This window comes from Sminthopsis crassicaudata, chromosome 1 (genome assembly GCF_048593235.1).
Source record: "Sminthopsis crassicaudata isolate SCR6 chromosome 1, ASM4859323v1, whole genome shotgun sequence".
NCBI classification, from domain to species: Eukaryota; Metazoa; Chordata; class Mammalia; order Dasyuromorphia; family Dasyuridae; genus Sminthopsis; species Sminthopsis crassicaudata.
Window position 1 is genome coordinate 481,733,781 of NC_133617.1, and position 16,233 is coordinate 481,750,013.

At 40.5% G+C, this 16,233-nt stretch overlaps 1 protein-coding gene across 8 annotated transcripts in view; it reads left to right on the plus strand.

The window, feature by feature from the left end:
- Nucleotides 1-200: 200 nt before the first annotated feature.
- The window catches only part of AMZ1 (archaelysin family metallopeptidase 1), a 45,174-nt gene continuing 29,141 nt past the window's right edge, over nt 201-16,233 (plus strand). The window contains exons 1-3 of one of the 8 annotated variants that reach the window (XM_074281188.1): nt 201-287; nt 1,012-1,174; nt 1,687-2,429. The gene's annotated coding sequence lies outside the window, so the exon portion shown is untranslated. Of the gene's footprint in view, nt 288-445; nt 759-1,011; nt 1,175-1,295; nt 2,430-4,711; nt 4,819-16,233 lie in introns of those variants that run through there. The other 7 variants (XM_074281187.1, XM_074281190.1, XM_074281192.1 and 4 more) reach the window with 7 other exon arrangements.

Below are 16,233 nucleotides of genomic sequence, written 5' to 3' on the forward strand. Positions count from 1 at the left end.
TGCAGCTGAATGTGAATCTACTGAACCTCTCTAAGATCCTTTCAGAAAGGGGAATGTATTTTCTATGAAATCTATCTCAAGAACTTCAAAGCTTCAGCTTAGTCCTGGATAGAGTCAAGCCCCACCCTAAGCATTCTCCCACACCCTGCATGGGAGTGGTCCAGCAAAAGGCTCATTCGCCTAATTCCTACTTCTTCAAAGTCCTTAGAATCTGAAAGGAAGCCGTATTTGCCTGAGAGGTTTCTCTGGATGACTATTCCAAAGCAGTGAGATCCTCATTTCATTAGGTAGGTGGAATTGAAAAGCCCTGTAAATCATATTCAATTTCCTTTGGCTTTTCCTTCTTTTGGAAGCACTAACTTATGGAAAGAACACAAACAGGGAACAGTTTAGGTGGAACCTTTTCCAAACTCAGCCCACTATGAGGGAGAAAACACTAGACTGTTCTTCTGGGAGTAAAGTGAGACAATCAGATCCCAGAGATCTTTTCTGGAGAACCATAAAAACTGATGAAATGCACTCTCTGAAGCAAACTCACTTCTAATGAGAGGGAAGAAAACCTTAGTTCTATTTTTTTTGAGAGGAATTGTGCTCCAATTTGACATGGACTCATACTTAATAATATTTGACTTCCCAGATGCTGGATTGCTAAAGCAGGAGGGAAGGGTGCTTCCCTCTGGGCTGGGGGAAAGAGGAGAAGAGAAGGAAAAGGGTCCTCAAACAGTTTGGGCAGATTACAGAGCTCTGGCAACAATTTGGTAAGAGTCCCAATTACCCTCTAGTCAGTCATTCATCTCATAGGTCAGGAAGACAGGGAGTGGGGAAGAGGATAAAGACTCCTCTTCAAGTTAAGGGACAGAGGTGAATCCTCTCCTTTCCCCACCCCAGTCCCTCTTTTTTGGCAAACATGTTTTTCCATGACCACAACCTCCCTGACACATGTTATTTTTTCCCTCTCGCCTCCAAGCTCACCCCTATTCTCCCCTCTGATCACACTGTTTATTTCTCCAGCCTTTATCGCTGCCCTTGTCTCTTGTAATCTTGTCTTGCTGTGCTGACGTCACGATGAAACCTCCCAGATTTTCCTTTCACATACCAACTACACACACGTTTCTCTTCAAACCCTTTCCAACCAACAAGCTGAGTCTCCGCAGGAGCCACGGCTGCTTTCAAGGTAAGCCCAGCCAAGGCGCTGGGGGGCGGGGAGGGGGAAGGGGCAGAATGGGAGGAGGTGGGGAGCAGTCTGACAAGTTCTCGCCCTCGTGTGCTTGTTGCATCAAATGGGGAGAAGACTGGAGGAGGGAGGGAGTAAGGGAGCCAGAGTTGATTTCTGATCAATAGATGTGGGGAGAGAGAGAGAGAACAATCAAAATGCCAGAGACTCCAACAGAAAGGAGAGAGCCTGCCAAAAAAAAAAAAAAAAAAAAAAAAAAAAAAAAAAAAAAAGCTTAGTGGAGAAATTAAAACACAATTCTCTAGGGACGGATTAACTCCAGACGTGGACTCCCTCACTGGAAATGCTTGAGAACTAGCTGAAGTTAGATCAACTCCATCCTCAGGGTAAAGAGGAGACGAGACAAAGTGATCTGAAAATGGAATTGGGGGCTGGGGTAGGGAAGGAGATTATATGGTGTGTACGGGTTTGGTTGATTGGTTTTTTCCCCCCCTTTTCCCAATCTGAGGTAGAAGGCAACTAGTTGGTCAAGGTGATGCCCTCCAGAGCCCTGAGTGAGGCAACTTGAGTTCAGTGGGGCATGCCGGTTAAAAGCAGGTGCTGCTGTTCAAACTAGCTAGGGATGCAGGCTGCTTGCTCTCCCGCCTGGGAGGGGTAGGGATGCTCCTCGCCCCGGCCCAAGCTGAGCAGGACAGCCTGGTTTTTCCCCCAAGGAAGACGTCTAAGGGCAGATTCCTCTCCCTCACCCTCCACCCCCTCTCCCGGGCTCGTGCCTGTTTGGGTTTTCAGGGATCTGCTGCAGTGCATTCATGCTTTTTGAACAACTGTCGGGAAAGGGCTCCCAAATTCCCGGTGTACGTGTGTCGGAGACACAGCAGACAAGCTATTCGGAGGGAGAAGGGGCAAGGGATGCTGGCTGGTTAGTAGAGTAGCCTGGAAAACACGGCAGCTGCCCGGAAGATCCTAGCAATCCCACGCTGTGGAGGGAAAGGGGAGGCTCTCCCTCGGGAGAAGGGGGATGCCCCTCGCCGGACTGAGATCTCAAAGATGCTGCAGTTGGTGCCTTTGAAAAAGCCTGGATGCTAATACACAGCGAATTATAAGAAGGGGTGGGGCGGCAGATTCCAGAATTGGGGCCAAAGAAACCCCCAAAGCCGCCTACTTGGGAGCCACACCCCGGAATGGAGAGATCCACGGAAATACCAGTTACTTTTTGAAAGATCTCCAGGCAGAAATGAAATACTTTGGAGAGGAGGTAAGGAGTTGTGGTTTTTTTTTTTTTCTTTTCCTCCCCCTTCTTCACTTAAGCTAGATTAGAATGGAGGACTTTTTGGTGCAGTGCTGTGATTTGGGGGTTTTTCCTTCCTCTGCCCCTCTCCTGCCACCCCCTCCCCCTTTTCCAGCTTCAGAGTACCAGAATTGTCAGGGAAACCCTGAAGTTGTGTATGTTTTGGAAATTCAAGGGGGCTCCGCCAGGGGCGGGAGAGGAGGACTCAGGGCTGGGTGAGGATACTTTGAAATCCTTCCCAGCTTTGAGACAGCTAAGTTCAGGGGGAAGAAAGGGGGCATTGCCTTTTGTGAGGGGTTAGTGCGTGCCTCTGTGTGTGAGATAAATCTTCAAGAAGAGAGGGAACAGACAGCAAGTGAGACTTAGGTTAGAGCTTTCATTAAAAAAAAAAATACTTTTCTGGTTTCATATTGAAGCTAGTCACCAAGGGTGCTTATGAATCTCTTTGAAGACATGTGAAAATGGGATAATTTTCATTTGCCTGGGCTGTGGTCTTGTCTGAGGGCAGGGGAGGTGGAATAAATAAAGGTCTAAAAATCTTTACAAGGTCCCTTCCAATCAGGAGATTCTGTGTCTGATTGGAAAAGGCAGAAATCTCATGCAAGTCAACATTGTTTGTTTATTGCAAATTAGGCTGCTTTTGATATCCATTTTCCCTTTACCTCCCTTCCCCCTAGGCAAGTGAAAAAAAAAAAACCAAAAAAACCAGGGAAATTTTAGTTTCTAAAGGGAGACAAACTTTTAAAATGCTACAAAAGGCGAACAAACGTCCTTCCTTACTTCTGTTAGGATGATAACATCGAAAGGAGTGAGGTACAGTGGTTAGAGTTAAGAAAAATAGAAGTGGAAATTTTCCACAAACATTTACTGAGAACGCAGGCATTCTATCTGTATGACCTTGGAGAAGTCCATTTAATCTTTCTATTTCCTTTCTTATTCTCTGAGTGTCTTATTCCCAAATACTTAAATCTCTTCTCTGTATATGGCATCTTCACAAAGCCCAATGATTGTCTATAAGTGCTTAGAAATCCCTTTGTGACTAGCTTTATGCAGCTGCAATGATATTTTCAAAGCTTAATCAGAATAAATTGTTAAAAAAGAAACAGTGTGATTTCTTTGTCTGGAGGCTGTGGCATCTGTCTAGTCATATGGAGAAGAGCAAAGTGACCTAAGCTATAGTGATTCAGAACAACTTGACCTTGATTTCCTACCCAACGATGCACTTCCTTTATTGCAGTGAAGTGATAGTCCCTACCCACAGTGCACTCCATGCTGGGCACATAGAACATCCAACGATGGGTGTTTCTAGTCTTTCTGGCAGGGGAGAACCAGAGAACAGTTTCCCCCTCTGCATAATAAAATAAGGATGGAAAAGTTGGCCTGCAGAAAAGTTCGCCAGTAGCTTGATTGATCACTTGAGTAAAGAATCGCTCAAGCTAGAGATATTTTCCACCATATATGATACCAATGAAGTGGTTCAGTCAAAAACAAACATTATATATAAGATTTTTCCAGCACTTTGCAAAAGAGCAACATGCAAAGAGAGGCTAGGAATAGCCAAGTGTGGCTTAGATTCTGTAGAACACAAGCTACACATTGGAAATTCCCATTTTCTATTTAGTTCTCTAAAGCAAACACCATCCTCCCACAGCCATTTCCAAGATAAATAGGCTGGTGTAGAGCAGAGACAGCAGGTAAATTGTCCCACCCCTGAATGTGAGCACAGACAAACACAAATGCATCTCCCAGAGGACCTTCCCAAGCCCAGAACAGTGTCTGGCAAAGAGAAAGTCTTTATATTCACTACAGATCCAGCATCTGTTTCAATCCGACAAACTGTTTCCTGGAGAAATGACCTGGCAAGATAAGAGATTCAGGCAGTCTCTGATAGGAAGGGGATTTTCCTTAATGACCAGGATCAATTGTGATCACAGTCCCTTTGGAAAAATCTAGACAAGTTTCTAGTACCTTGGGTCTTGGGAACAGAGCAAAGCCTGCCTTGAAATATTCATCCTACACATGAAAGGAGTGAGATAGGCTGTGGTCAGCCAGGAGGGTCTTCCACACAGACTGGCTGGACAACTTGTTTTCTCAGAACACTGTGAGCATGCACTTCTACAAGCTATAATAAGCACTTTTCTTTCCAACAGGTGCTATTTCACTGTCAACATTTCTCTAGGAAGAATCCAATTGATCAAAGCTGTTGCTTTCAGCTTTAACCTTCTTTTGCTAACCTAATTCTATCACAGGGACAGAGAGAATCATAGATCCAGGGCTGGCAGGGACTTCAGAGGCAATCTATCTACTCCAGCTCCCACGAGATGAGGAAACCGAAGCCCAGTAGTAAATGTCAAAGGTGGGGTTTGTCACTTGATGGACAAGAGAGTCTTTCCATTGCACCATGAAGTCTCTCTGTCAGCTAATTTACCTAACCCGCCCACTAGAGATTAGTGCTTCTTTCAGAGGGCTCTGGGCGACAGCTCAGGGGGTTAGTTGACTGAGCATTCTGAGCTCATGGTTGGATATTGGGGGCTGAGGTGCATGTGGAACTGACTTTTCCCTTCTTTTGACTGGTTTGGTTAATGTTGCTTATTTTACTTCATGACTGTCACATTCACACATCAGTGCTCTTCATCTGTATTGTGGATGTTATTAACAACTTCCCAGGGAACAAAAGACCAGAAAGGAAATGCAGACAGCTTTGAAAAGACTAGTCTAGAGTTCATAGTATGCATGCACATAACAGTTTTGGAACATTACTTTTTGGAAAGCAAGAATTACTTTGTAAGAGTTGCTGATGATAAAATCTGAGGGCAGGAGAGTGTGTGTTAACAGAGCTTGTAACTAGCAATTCTTTCTTTTTAAAATTTTTTATTTATTTTATTAAAGCTTTTTATTTTTCAAAACATACGTATGGATAATTCTTCGACTTCGACTCTTTTTTTTTTTTTTTTTTCCCCTTGAGGCTGGGGTTAAATGACTTGCCCAGGGTCACACAGCTAGAAAGTGTTAAGTGTCTGAGACCATATTTGAACTCGGGTCCTCCTGAATTCAAGACTGGTGCTCTATCCACTGCGCCACCTAGCTGCCCCAACTTCAATTCTTAACCTTTTCGAAACTGTGTTCCAATCCCCACCATCCCCCACTCCCTACCCTAGATGGCAAGTACTCCAATATATGTGAAACATGATAGAAATATGTTATATCCTACATATTTATGCCATTATCTTGCATAAGAAAAATCAAATCAAACTCAGAAAAAAAAAAAGAGAAAGAAAATAAAGTGCAAGCAAACAACAACAAAAAGTAAAACTGCTGTTTTGCGATCCACACTCAGTTCTCACAGTCCTCTTTGGGTGTGGCTCTCTTCATCACAGAACAATTGGAACTGATCTGAATTATCTCATTATTGGAAAGAGCCATATCCATCAGAATTGATCATCGTATAAAATTGATGTTGCTGTGCACAATAATCTGGTTCTGCTCACTTCACTTAGCAGGAATTCTTTCTTAATGTAAAAAGAGTTGAGGGCAGGAAACAGCACATGAGACAGCTTGTTATAGTTATATGGCAGGGGCACAGTTATATAATCAGATACAATCACTAGGAAAGGGGAGAAGGGGACACAAGAGACCAGACAGGCCACAGAAAACCATGGAGAGGGTTGGGATAGTTCAAAAGAACTGTGTGTCTCCCCTGCATATCAGCATCCTGAGGCAAAGTCCAAGCTACCCTACTCTAGTTATAGTTTCATTGAGAGGAAAGTCCCTGAATATAACTGAGGAAAGGAAATGATTGCTCACATGATATAAAACTTCAGAAAGGCAATTAGCAACTTAAAGATCTTTGAGGGAATGCTTCAGAATCTTCTCAGATAATCCACTGGTTGGGGATTAAACATTTGGCTACCTATGATCCTGATTTACTTATAGATATTACCTGAGCAACTGCATGGCCCAGTGGATACAGACTTGGGTCTGGAGTTGGGAAGACTTAAATTTAAATATGGCCTCAGTCTTTTATTATCTGTGCAACCCTGGCCAAGTCACTTAACCTTGTTTGCCTCAGTTTTCCCATTTGTAAAATGAGATGGAAAAGAAAATGGCAAACCACTCCAGTATCTTTGTCAAGAAAACCACAAATGGGGTTTCCTTGACCCCCCCCAAAAAAAGTTAAAAACACAACTGAACAACAACAAAAATCACCAGTGGCTGTGTTATACTTCTTTTCTTTTTAAAAATTTCAATAGCATTTTATTTTTCAAATACATATAGAGATAATTTTCAACATTTGTTTTTGCAAGGCTTTGTGTTCCAACTTTTTCTCCCTTCCTTCCTTCTCCCCTCCTCAAAGCAGCAAATAATCTGATATGTGCAATTCTTTTAAATATATTTCCATATTTATCATGTTGTACAAGTCTTTTCTTTTTCTTGAAGGACACGACAGTCAGTCCCTCTAAGTATCCAAACCAACCTGTATTATTTCTTATTTCTTAAGTACCCATCAATTATGGTGCTATCATTCCCAAATCTGGCTGCCCTAGAGAACACCAGTGGTCTCTAGAAGACTATGATCTAAAGAGAATAATTTATAGGTTTACTTTTGATGATAGAAGGAATAATTTGTAGTTGGCTAAAATACTAAGACAGTACTCAGCTCAGCACAATTGAAATGCATTTAAATGTAGGGTCTTGTTGCTAGAAATATTGCATAAGCAAACATTTGTGTTGCCTATCTCCAGAAATAGAGATTGAATTGCAACATATGTGTGGGATCATAACACCAGAGATTTAGAGCTGTAAGGGACCTAAGGGACCTTAGTACAATCTCAGGTGAGAAGAGTAAGAGCTGGTGAAGCTCATGCTGCCGAGTCACGTGGATAGTATATAGCAGAGTTGGGGTTCAAAATCATGTCATCTGACTCCAAAGCCAGAGCTTTTTCCACTGCATGAATGTATAAATTTCCAAATGTGTAAAATGAAAATTTTAGTATTTGTAGATGGATTTGAGTCAGGTTTGTCTGAAATTGGATATGAAATAATATTAATATATAATAAAGTATAATAATAAGTGGTTGAAATAACTATATATGCAGCTTGGGGTACAGCAAATAGAATACCAGGCCTAGAGTCAGGAAGACCTGAATTCAAATTCAGTCTTAGACACTTATTAGCTGTGTGACCCTGGACAAATCACTTAACCCTATTTGCCTTTTGCTGTAAAATGAGTTGGAAAAAGATATGGCAAACCCCTGCAGTTTCTTTGGTACGAAAACCCCAGATGGAGTCATGAAGAGTTGGATATGACTGAAATGACTGAACAATGACATAGGTATAATTATTATATACTATATTATATATATTGTATAGCATATATATGTGTATATATACATAAACATACATGTGTATGTGTGTGTATATAAACTGAATCAGATCTCTTTTGGAGAAAAAATTATGATGCATTGGGATAAAATTCTATTTGCAGTAAATGTGTAAGGTAGTTGTAAAGTTCCGTTGTCTCCAGAATTTATAAATAGGTGAAATAGGCTTAGATAAGCCAAATTGGTAAGTGACAGAGCCTGTAATTCCTAATTCTGTGTGCTTCCAACTAAGAGTCACCCTACATTCCCTGAATTCCTCATCATTCTTCATACACACACACACACACGGGAAGGGGAAAGATCTATTGGGCAAATACCATATGTACTTACATGTTTTGCTCATTGAGCTAACCCAACCTGGTTTAGGAATATATGTTCAATTCCTTCCAGTATTTTCTTATAATTTTTTTTTCTTACCATCACTTTTAGTCTATTTCTTTGATATTTCTTGGATCCAGCCATATGGGCACCGACTTGTTTGCCCCCTTCCCATTCTACCTTCTGTCAAACGATCTCTGTGCTAATCATAAATTAGCACTCCCAAGTTGCCACATTTATATCTACCATTGAGGAGATGGTTCTGTCTATAGTAAAAAGGAGCTACTTAATTTACATTCAAATGACATTATTCATCACATTGCATAACATCAGAATGACCATATTGGCTCCAAATGTCTTTCTTGAGAGTAGGTTTCCCTGTTTCACACAGACAGGAATTATCATGGCCTTCATGGTCCTGATCACACTTCCTATCCTCCTGGAAGCTTTGACCTCTTCTTCTGACCTGGACCATTTGCCCTTCCTTAAGATCCTCCTTCCTGGTCCTCCCCTCTTTCCCCCCACAATGGGGGCTTAGCATACTGGTGCCAGATTTAATGCAAACACAGAATGGTTTTAGCTCTTATACAGCCCAGAACTCCCAACCCCAGGCAATCCATCAGCCTCAGAGTCCTCAGCAGCTGGGACTTATGGTGAGATGCCCGACCAAATGTTAATTTAAAATACATTCTGCCTATATTTCCAGACTATGTCGTAGGGTCTGAGACAGAAACTTAGGGTGCAGGCAGGGAGGGACAAGGCTTCAGTTATCCACTTGTGGGTGATGACTGCTAGCCTTCTACACAGGGACTTCTACCTCCTTTCTATCGAGGTTTCACTGTGGCCAGGATGGTGTTCCTATGGAAGGTCGGTGGGCAGTCCTCTGAGATAAAAGATTCAGAAAAAAAGAGTACCAGGCATTCCAAGTCCAAGGGAAAACATACAGTCAGAAACTAGGCTAGAAACCAAGTTGAATAAGATGGATGGATATACTGGGACCAGTAAGTTATGGTGAAAGAGGCCTTTTATTCCTGCAGCTGGTAAATCTGAAGCTTTGGGATCTCTTGAGCCCTGGAGTTCTAGCATGTCAAATGTCCCCAGTAAGTCTAGCATCAATCTGGGGAGCCCTCAGGAGATGGGATGGGCCATCAGGCTGTCTAAGGAAGGGTAATTCCAGCTAAGTCAGAAACAGAGTAGGTCAAAGCTCCTGTGCCAGTCAATAGTAGAATCAGGTCCATGAGTTGTTGCTGCATTTTCAGACTGAGTGAGAAGAAAATTCGGGGGTAGAGGGGAAGATGAATTGGTAAAAGACTTGAGTTAAAACCAGATGATACAAATAATAAGAGAAACTGAAAAGATGATAGAGCATGTGGCTTACTTCTTCACATTTATCAGTGAATCTTACAGGAGACTTACCATGAGAAAAAAAATAATATTTGTAAAGTGATTAGCCCAGTGCCTGGCACACAGTAAGCACTTAAATGCTTGCTTCTTCTCCTTGACTTCCCCACCAGGGAATCAAGGGGAAAGGCACCATCTTTCTTGAGTGAGACTACAATGGGTCTGAAGTGAAATTAATATCAGTGATAAAAATAATACTTGATAATTAGTGCACATTGCTTACTTCTACACATTTATCAGTGAATCTTACAGATTTACCATGAGAAAATATTAATAATATTTATAAAATGATTAGACCAGTTCATGGCACATAGTAATTACTTAAATTCTTCTCCCTGACCTCCCCACTAGGGAACCAAGGAAAAAGATTCTATCTTTTCTGAGTGAGACAATGGGTCTTAAGTGAAATTAATATCATTGATAAAAAGAGTATTTGATAGTAATAGCATTTCTATAGGATTCTGGGGTTTGCAAAGGTATTTACAGACATTTACTTGGTTTTTACAATACTGGTAGGTAGGTTTTATTATGTTACATATTTATTATACTACTATTACCTGTTATATTTTTATGTATTTATATATTAGTTTATTTTATTATGTTATTATTAATCCACTTGAAAGATAGGAAACTTAAGCTTAGACAAAAGAAATGATTGATTCATATTGATAGAGCTAGTTATGTAACTGAGGAAGGATTTGAACGCAGGTCTTCAGGGTTATGACTATCATAAGCTATCTATTATACCACACTGGTTCTCTAATTATAGAAAGTAGCTAATACATACTGGGTAGGTATTTCCACAACACACTTCACAAACCCTTGGATATCTAGAGGGAGTGAAATGTTTTAGTATGGAAAGAAAAATGGAAAGATTAAGGGAAGTGGAAAAGAATTGGAATGGGTCCTCTAAGTCATGGTTTAATGGCTTCTGTGGGCCTCCGCATTGGAATAGGATACAAAGAAGGTGAAATAGGGTACAAAATAAAGTAAAAAGTCTTCCTTAGGATGATCCAAATGTTGGAAATAGGGAAAAGGAAAACATTTTAAGAAAAAAAAGTGAGGTTTTAATACAATTACAATACAATTTTTTAATACAATAAGGTTTTAATACAATTACAAAATTCTAATACAATTTTTAATCATTAACAGAGAGGCAGCATTGCCTAATAGATGGGCTTAGGATGGGAATCTAAATGCCTTGCATTGACTTTGGCAAAATTATTTTGATTCTGCTATTTGTCACCTATGTGACTGCCCCCTCTAGGTCTCCTTCCTTCTAAGCCCCTAATCTCATCATCCTCTCAGGGCCACCATTTTTCCCCTTCCATCTTTAAATAATGTCTCTATGAAAGATGAAAAATATTTAAATAATCCCAAACTCAAAGTCCATTTTAGATGTAACTCTTATAAAATATTTTAGAAACTTATCCTGGGGCAGCTAGGTGGCGCAGTGGATAGAGCACCAGCCTTGAATTCAGGAGGACCCGAGTTCAAATCTGGTCTCAGACACTTAACACTTCCTAGCTGTGTGACCCTGGGCAAGTCACTTAACCCCAGCCTCAAAAAAAAAAAAAAAAAAAAAAAAGAAACTTATCCTGTCTTTCCTTCTCCCTTCTTTCTCATTCCTCCTCAAACTGGAAGTATCAGGAATTTTGCATACCTGATGGACAAAACTTGATTACTAAGAAATAGATTCTGAAGCAGCCAGATGAAAGTGAGTGTGGAAAAATCACAATCCTGTAATATGCCCTCCTAGCAGTTACAATTACTAGTCTGTCCTAGGCCCAACAGAATACCTTTGACCACTGTCCTCTGCAGTGTCAACTCTACCCGGCTCGCCTCCTCTGAGGCCTTAAAGGTCTCTGGCCACGATTTCTTGAATCTATAGTTTAATAACCAATAGCACGCTCAAGGACAGCCACGTGTAATCTTAAAAGCCTTTATTACACCTACTCACATAATGCCCTGACTTATTGCCCTGACTTGTTAACTCCTTAGTGAACACCTGGTCTGAAGATCCACATGTTCACTACCAAACTCCTTATCTCTCTGGGCTATCCTTCAGCTTGGCTCGGCTACCCCAGGCTAGGGAGCCAGGTTAAAGAGAGCGACTGCTGTCTGCAGTGGGCTTATAAAGGGCCTGTGAGGTCACACACACGGCCAACCAGCGAGAGAGCCGTCACCCATTACAAAGCTATCTCAATATGGCCAGGATCCCACCCACAGGGAAGTCCTATATCCACAGAGATTACTTCTGAGCCACTCAAAACTCCTGTTGCGTTGTGGCGCTGCCCATTTAAAGGGCCCTTACAATTCCCTTCTCTTGTTTTGCGGGAACTGCTCATCTCATCAAGCTAAACTTTTAGCACCAGCTATAGTTCACTTGATCCATGAGATGACAGAGTGTTATGCCCAAGGAGGTACAAAGCAGCAGATCAGTAAACAGAAGTATGACAATGAGAACTAGGCTCAACAGTGGCCAAGTGTTCAACCCATTCATTAAAGTCATACTCACGGAGATAATAAGCCAAAGAGGTTGGATGCCAATGGGGTAGGATGTCAACACTGAGGTGGGAAGTCAACAAGGTAAAACATCATAATTCTAGTTAACAATTACACACATGACACTTGTCACAATTCTATTGCACTTTTCACAATTCTGCATCAATTCTAGTTTCACAGGTGCACATAAGCAAAGTCATGTCCAGTAACATTGTCTCAATAACAATGGCAGGTGGGTGTGTTGGCTTTTCACCCACTAATTTAAAAGCATAGTCCTTCAATAGAAAGCATAGGGCAAAGCCCCTCCCCAGGCCACCATATGGCAAGTAGCCACGGGAGAAGCAAAGCAGGCCCATTGTCCATTTATAGTCTTTACATTGCATATCACCCAGGACAGTCCATTTCAGCTGCTACACTGGAACTGTCTGCTGTCTCTGGTGTCACGGTCAGGAGGGACATTGCTGTCATCAGCGTCTGAAGGGCTGCTGACATCTGGCTGGTCCGTCTGGGTTGTTGTCTGGTCCTTCTCTTGGATCCCCAGGTCACAAATATCTCTGGTGGGGATCAACTCCTCTGCTGTTGAATCTGCATCTAGAATGAAAGGAATGTACCCGGGGCCCCAAACTTTGGCCCAACCTGGGCCTTTCCAAATGCCATCCAGGCCTTTCCACATCACAGTGGAAGGAAAGTTCTTGTCAAAAAGACAAACAAAAGTCAAACAAAAGTCAGTCAGTCACTTAGCTGCACTTTCTGTGTATGCCAAAAGTGCATTGCTAAGGTAAAATGCAAGGAATTTAAAAATGTAAAACTGAAATAATTTTAAAATGTAATTCCAAAATAACTTAAAAATATAAAATCAAAATAACTTAGTATTGTAAAATCAAAATACTTTTAAAAAATGTAAAATCAAAATTTAAAAATTGCAAGCAATCACATATATGTATTGCCTTATAAGTCCATTGGTCTTAAAACATTAACTTTCAAACCATAAGGATTTTGTCCTATAAGGAGTATAGGAGAGTAAAAAGAAAGATAAACTATATAGCCTTTTGCCATGCTTCTAGCTTCTTCTTTAGTTATCACAATTTGCAAATATAAGACTCTAACAGCCTGATTATAAAAGATATGATTTCAAGGTCCACTCTGAAAATAAACATGTAGGGTATAATATTTATCTGAGCACTTTTTCACTCTTTCTCGAAGTTCTTAAAAGAGCTGATACCTTTTCAGTGGTCTGCCACTCATACAGTTAATGAAAAAAGGATACTCGGCTATGAAAGCTTCAGTCCATGATATCCCTGAATTCTTTAGCCTAAAATCAAAGTTTGAGTTTCTGATACCGAATTGTACTTCAGGAGTGTGAATCAACAAATCTGATATTACTTTTCCTCCTGGGTCAAAGATCACACATTGTCTATTTATTCTAGTGATTAAGAGAGCAATTTTCCATACCATTCTAAAAATACTCGTAGGGTGTTGGGAAATCAAGCCCACCTGTGGAAGTGGAAAATCCACGAGGTAAGAAAAGAGGAGTTCCAACTCTCCAAAGACTATCCTAGCAGTTTTATAAGTATGAAACTCCACTCTCTCTAACTGCAAGGTCTTATCCTTGTAAGGTTTCTTAGAAATTAACTGAACTGTATTTAAAAAATTTTTCTGAATATTATAGTCAATACACCACAATTCCTTTTTGCGTTGGGCCATAAAGCCTACTCCTGTCTTTTGAAATAAAGACACAGCAGTTTTGAATGGATTAATGGGCTGATGATATTATAGCCCTTCCTTTTCCTCCTCCTTCTCCCTTGGCCCAGGAAGGTGGGACTGAGGGAAGAGGGTCAGGAATTGGAAAATTCCCCAAAGGCTGATTTAAAATCCAAACCCAGGTTTGTGCATAGAAAGAACTAAACCTCTTCTCAATGGAAGAGTAATCAATAAATTCCTTAAGACAATAATACACAAGGTAAACCAACAAAACGCTAAGAAGAATTTCTCCAACTGAAGTCCATGTGGTTCGTTTATTTCCCTCAGCTTCAGCCACTTGTTTGAACTCTTCCTGTTCTAACTGTAGTAACCTAGCTTTTTCTTCTTTCTCTATCTCAACCTGTAATTTAACCTGCAATTCCAGGAACTCTTTTTTAATTGTTTGTCGTTCTATTTTTTTTGTTGTTGTTGTTCTATTTTTAACTCAAACTTCTAGTTGTTGCATTTTATACTCTATACTGTCATACAAACACATTAGCTCTAGGTTGCTCCCTGTCCAAGCTATATTTAATGGGTATTGGGATAGCCTTCTCGGAGCTTGATTACAAGCTTCCTGCTGTTCTTCAGCGGTGCTCTTTGTTAAAAGATCTTCTATCTGGCTCTTTAACCTCTTTATATAAGCATTATGTTAGGCTGTATCCTTGAGCCTGATCCCGGAGTTACCTGGGTCCATATTGCCTCTCTGCCTTCCCTCCTAAGCGGCATTTCTACTGGATCTTTCAGAATCTTAATTCTGAATACTAAATATTAATTTTCAAAACCTGATAATTTCTGATGGGTCCATGTTCAGGCGCCATTTGAATGGTGCCCAACGTAGGGGGCCAAAATGCTGGAACTCTGTCTTCCCAGAAATCAGCAGTAGTCAGGATCACTAAACGTCTTTATTCTTGATCTTTTACCGTCAAGGTCAGGGGATTAAATCTAGCAATCTCCACACACACCTTCCTCCCTCAAACGCAGAGAGAGAGAGACAGAGAGAGAGAGAGAGAGAGAGAGAGAGAGAGAGAGAGAGAGAGAGAGAGAGAGAGAGAGAGATTCAATTTTCTCTTCCTCCTCCTACTTCCCACACTTCACAATCCTTTAAAAACTTGCATTTTCTGTGGTCTACTCAAAAAATGGAGAACCATTGGTCATGATTCAAACTTGATCCAGGATCCTCCTAGAATACCACTTGCCAGTCTCTTTAAAAGACAAAAACCTTTCCATTCTTATATCAGCATTGTCTATTGTATTTAATCCCAAGTTTTCTTGCCTTTTAATATCTTAATTTAAATTTTATATACATACATATATATATATATATGTATATATATATATATATATATATATATATATATATATATATAAAGAGAGAGAGAGAGAGAGAGAGAGAGAGAGAGAGAGAGAGAGAGAGAGAACGAAAGAGAGAGAAAATTCTTTAGACCTTCTTGAATTCTTCATGTTTGATACTCATTGTCATTCAGTTACATGTGCTTTTCATTCTTTTATCACATCACAAATTTGTTTATTTATCTCCATTTGGGGGGCACATTATTTCCATATTTTTGCAATTGCAAAGTAGTACTTATGTGAATATGTTGGTTGTGTGGTACCTTTCTGTCATTATTTCCTTAAGTTGAGGGGCTGAGAAAGAATTGGAATGTGTCCCCCAAAGTCATGCTTTAATAGCTTCCTTTTTCACTACTCTTCCTCATTTCTTTGTTATATTATCAAAAGGTACTGGTATGGTGGGGGGTGGGAGGGGATGGAAGAGAAAACTTTGTTTCTTCCTTACACACACACACAAACACACACACACACACACACACACACACACACACACACACACACACACACACACCCTCTAGGTTCAAAGGAATTCTCTCACTTCTATACTACTATACTTCTTCCTTTATATTCCTTCCTAAGAGTCCTCTCCCAGTCAAATATATTTCAGCAGTTAAAAAAGCTCGTTTTCTTTCTCAGATCTTCCTATTTATAGCTTACAGTTGTTGGCATGTACTCATGGCTCTGACTATTTAATTTATATCTCTTGCATGCCTCAGGAAACTTTGGAATCTGTGCATTTCTTTGGTGGATGCAATTGTCTTCTTCCATTCCTTGTCTTCCTTTCTTCCTATTCCTTTCCCAATCATCTTCATCATCTTAGTGACACAAATGGAAATCCAAGACCTTTTTGATTTCAGTGATTGCAGCTTACAACAGTTTCCACGTAAACAAGTGGGCCCCTAGCCAGCAAAACTTGTAATTCAGATAATGAAAAGGTGTCATGGACATGAAGAGAATCACAGAGGATGCACTCTGTAATTACAAATTAGATTGGAAAGTCTTGTTTCTCATGTGAAAGGGCCCCATTGGATCTACAGTAGTTAATAAAAAGAGAAGGAAGCTAGTAAAGGTGCCCA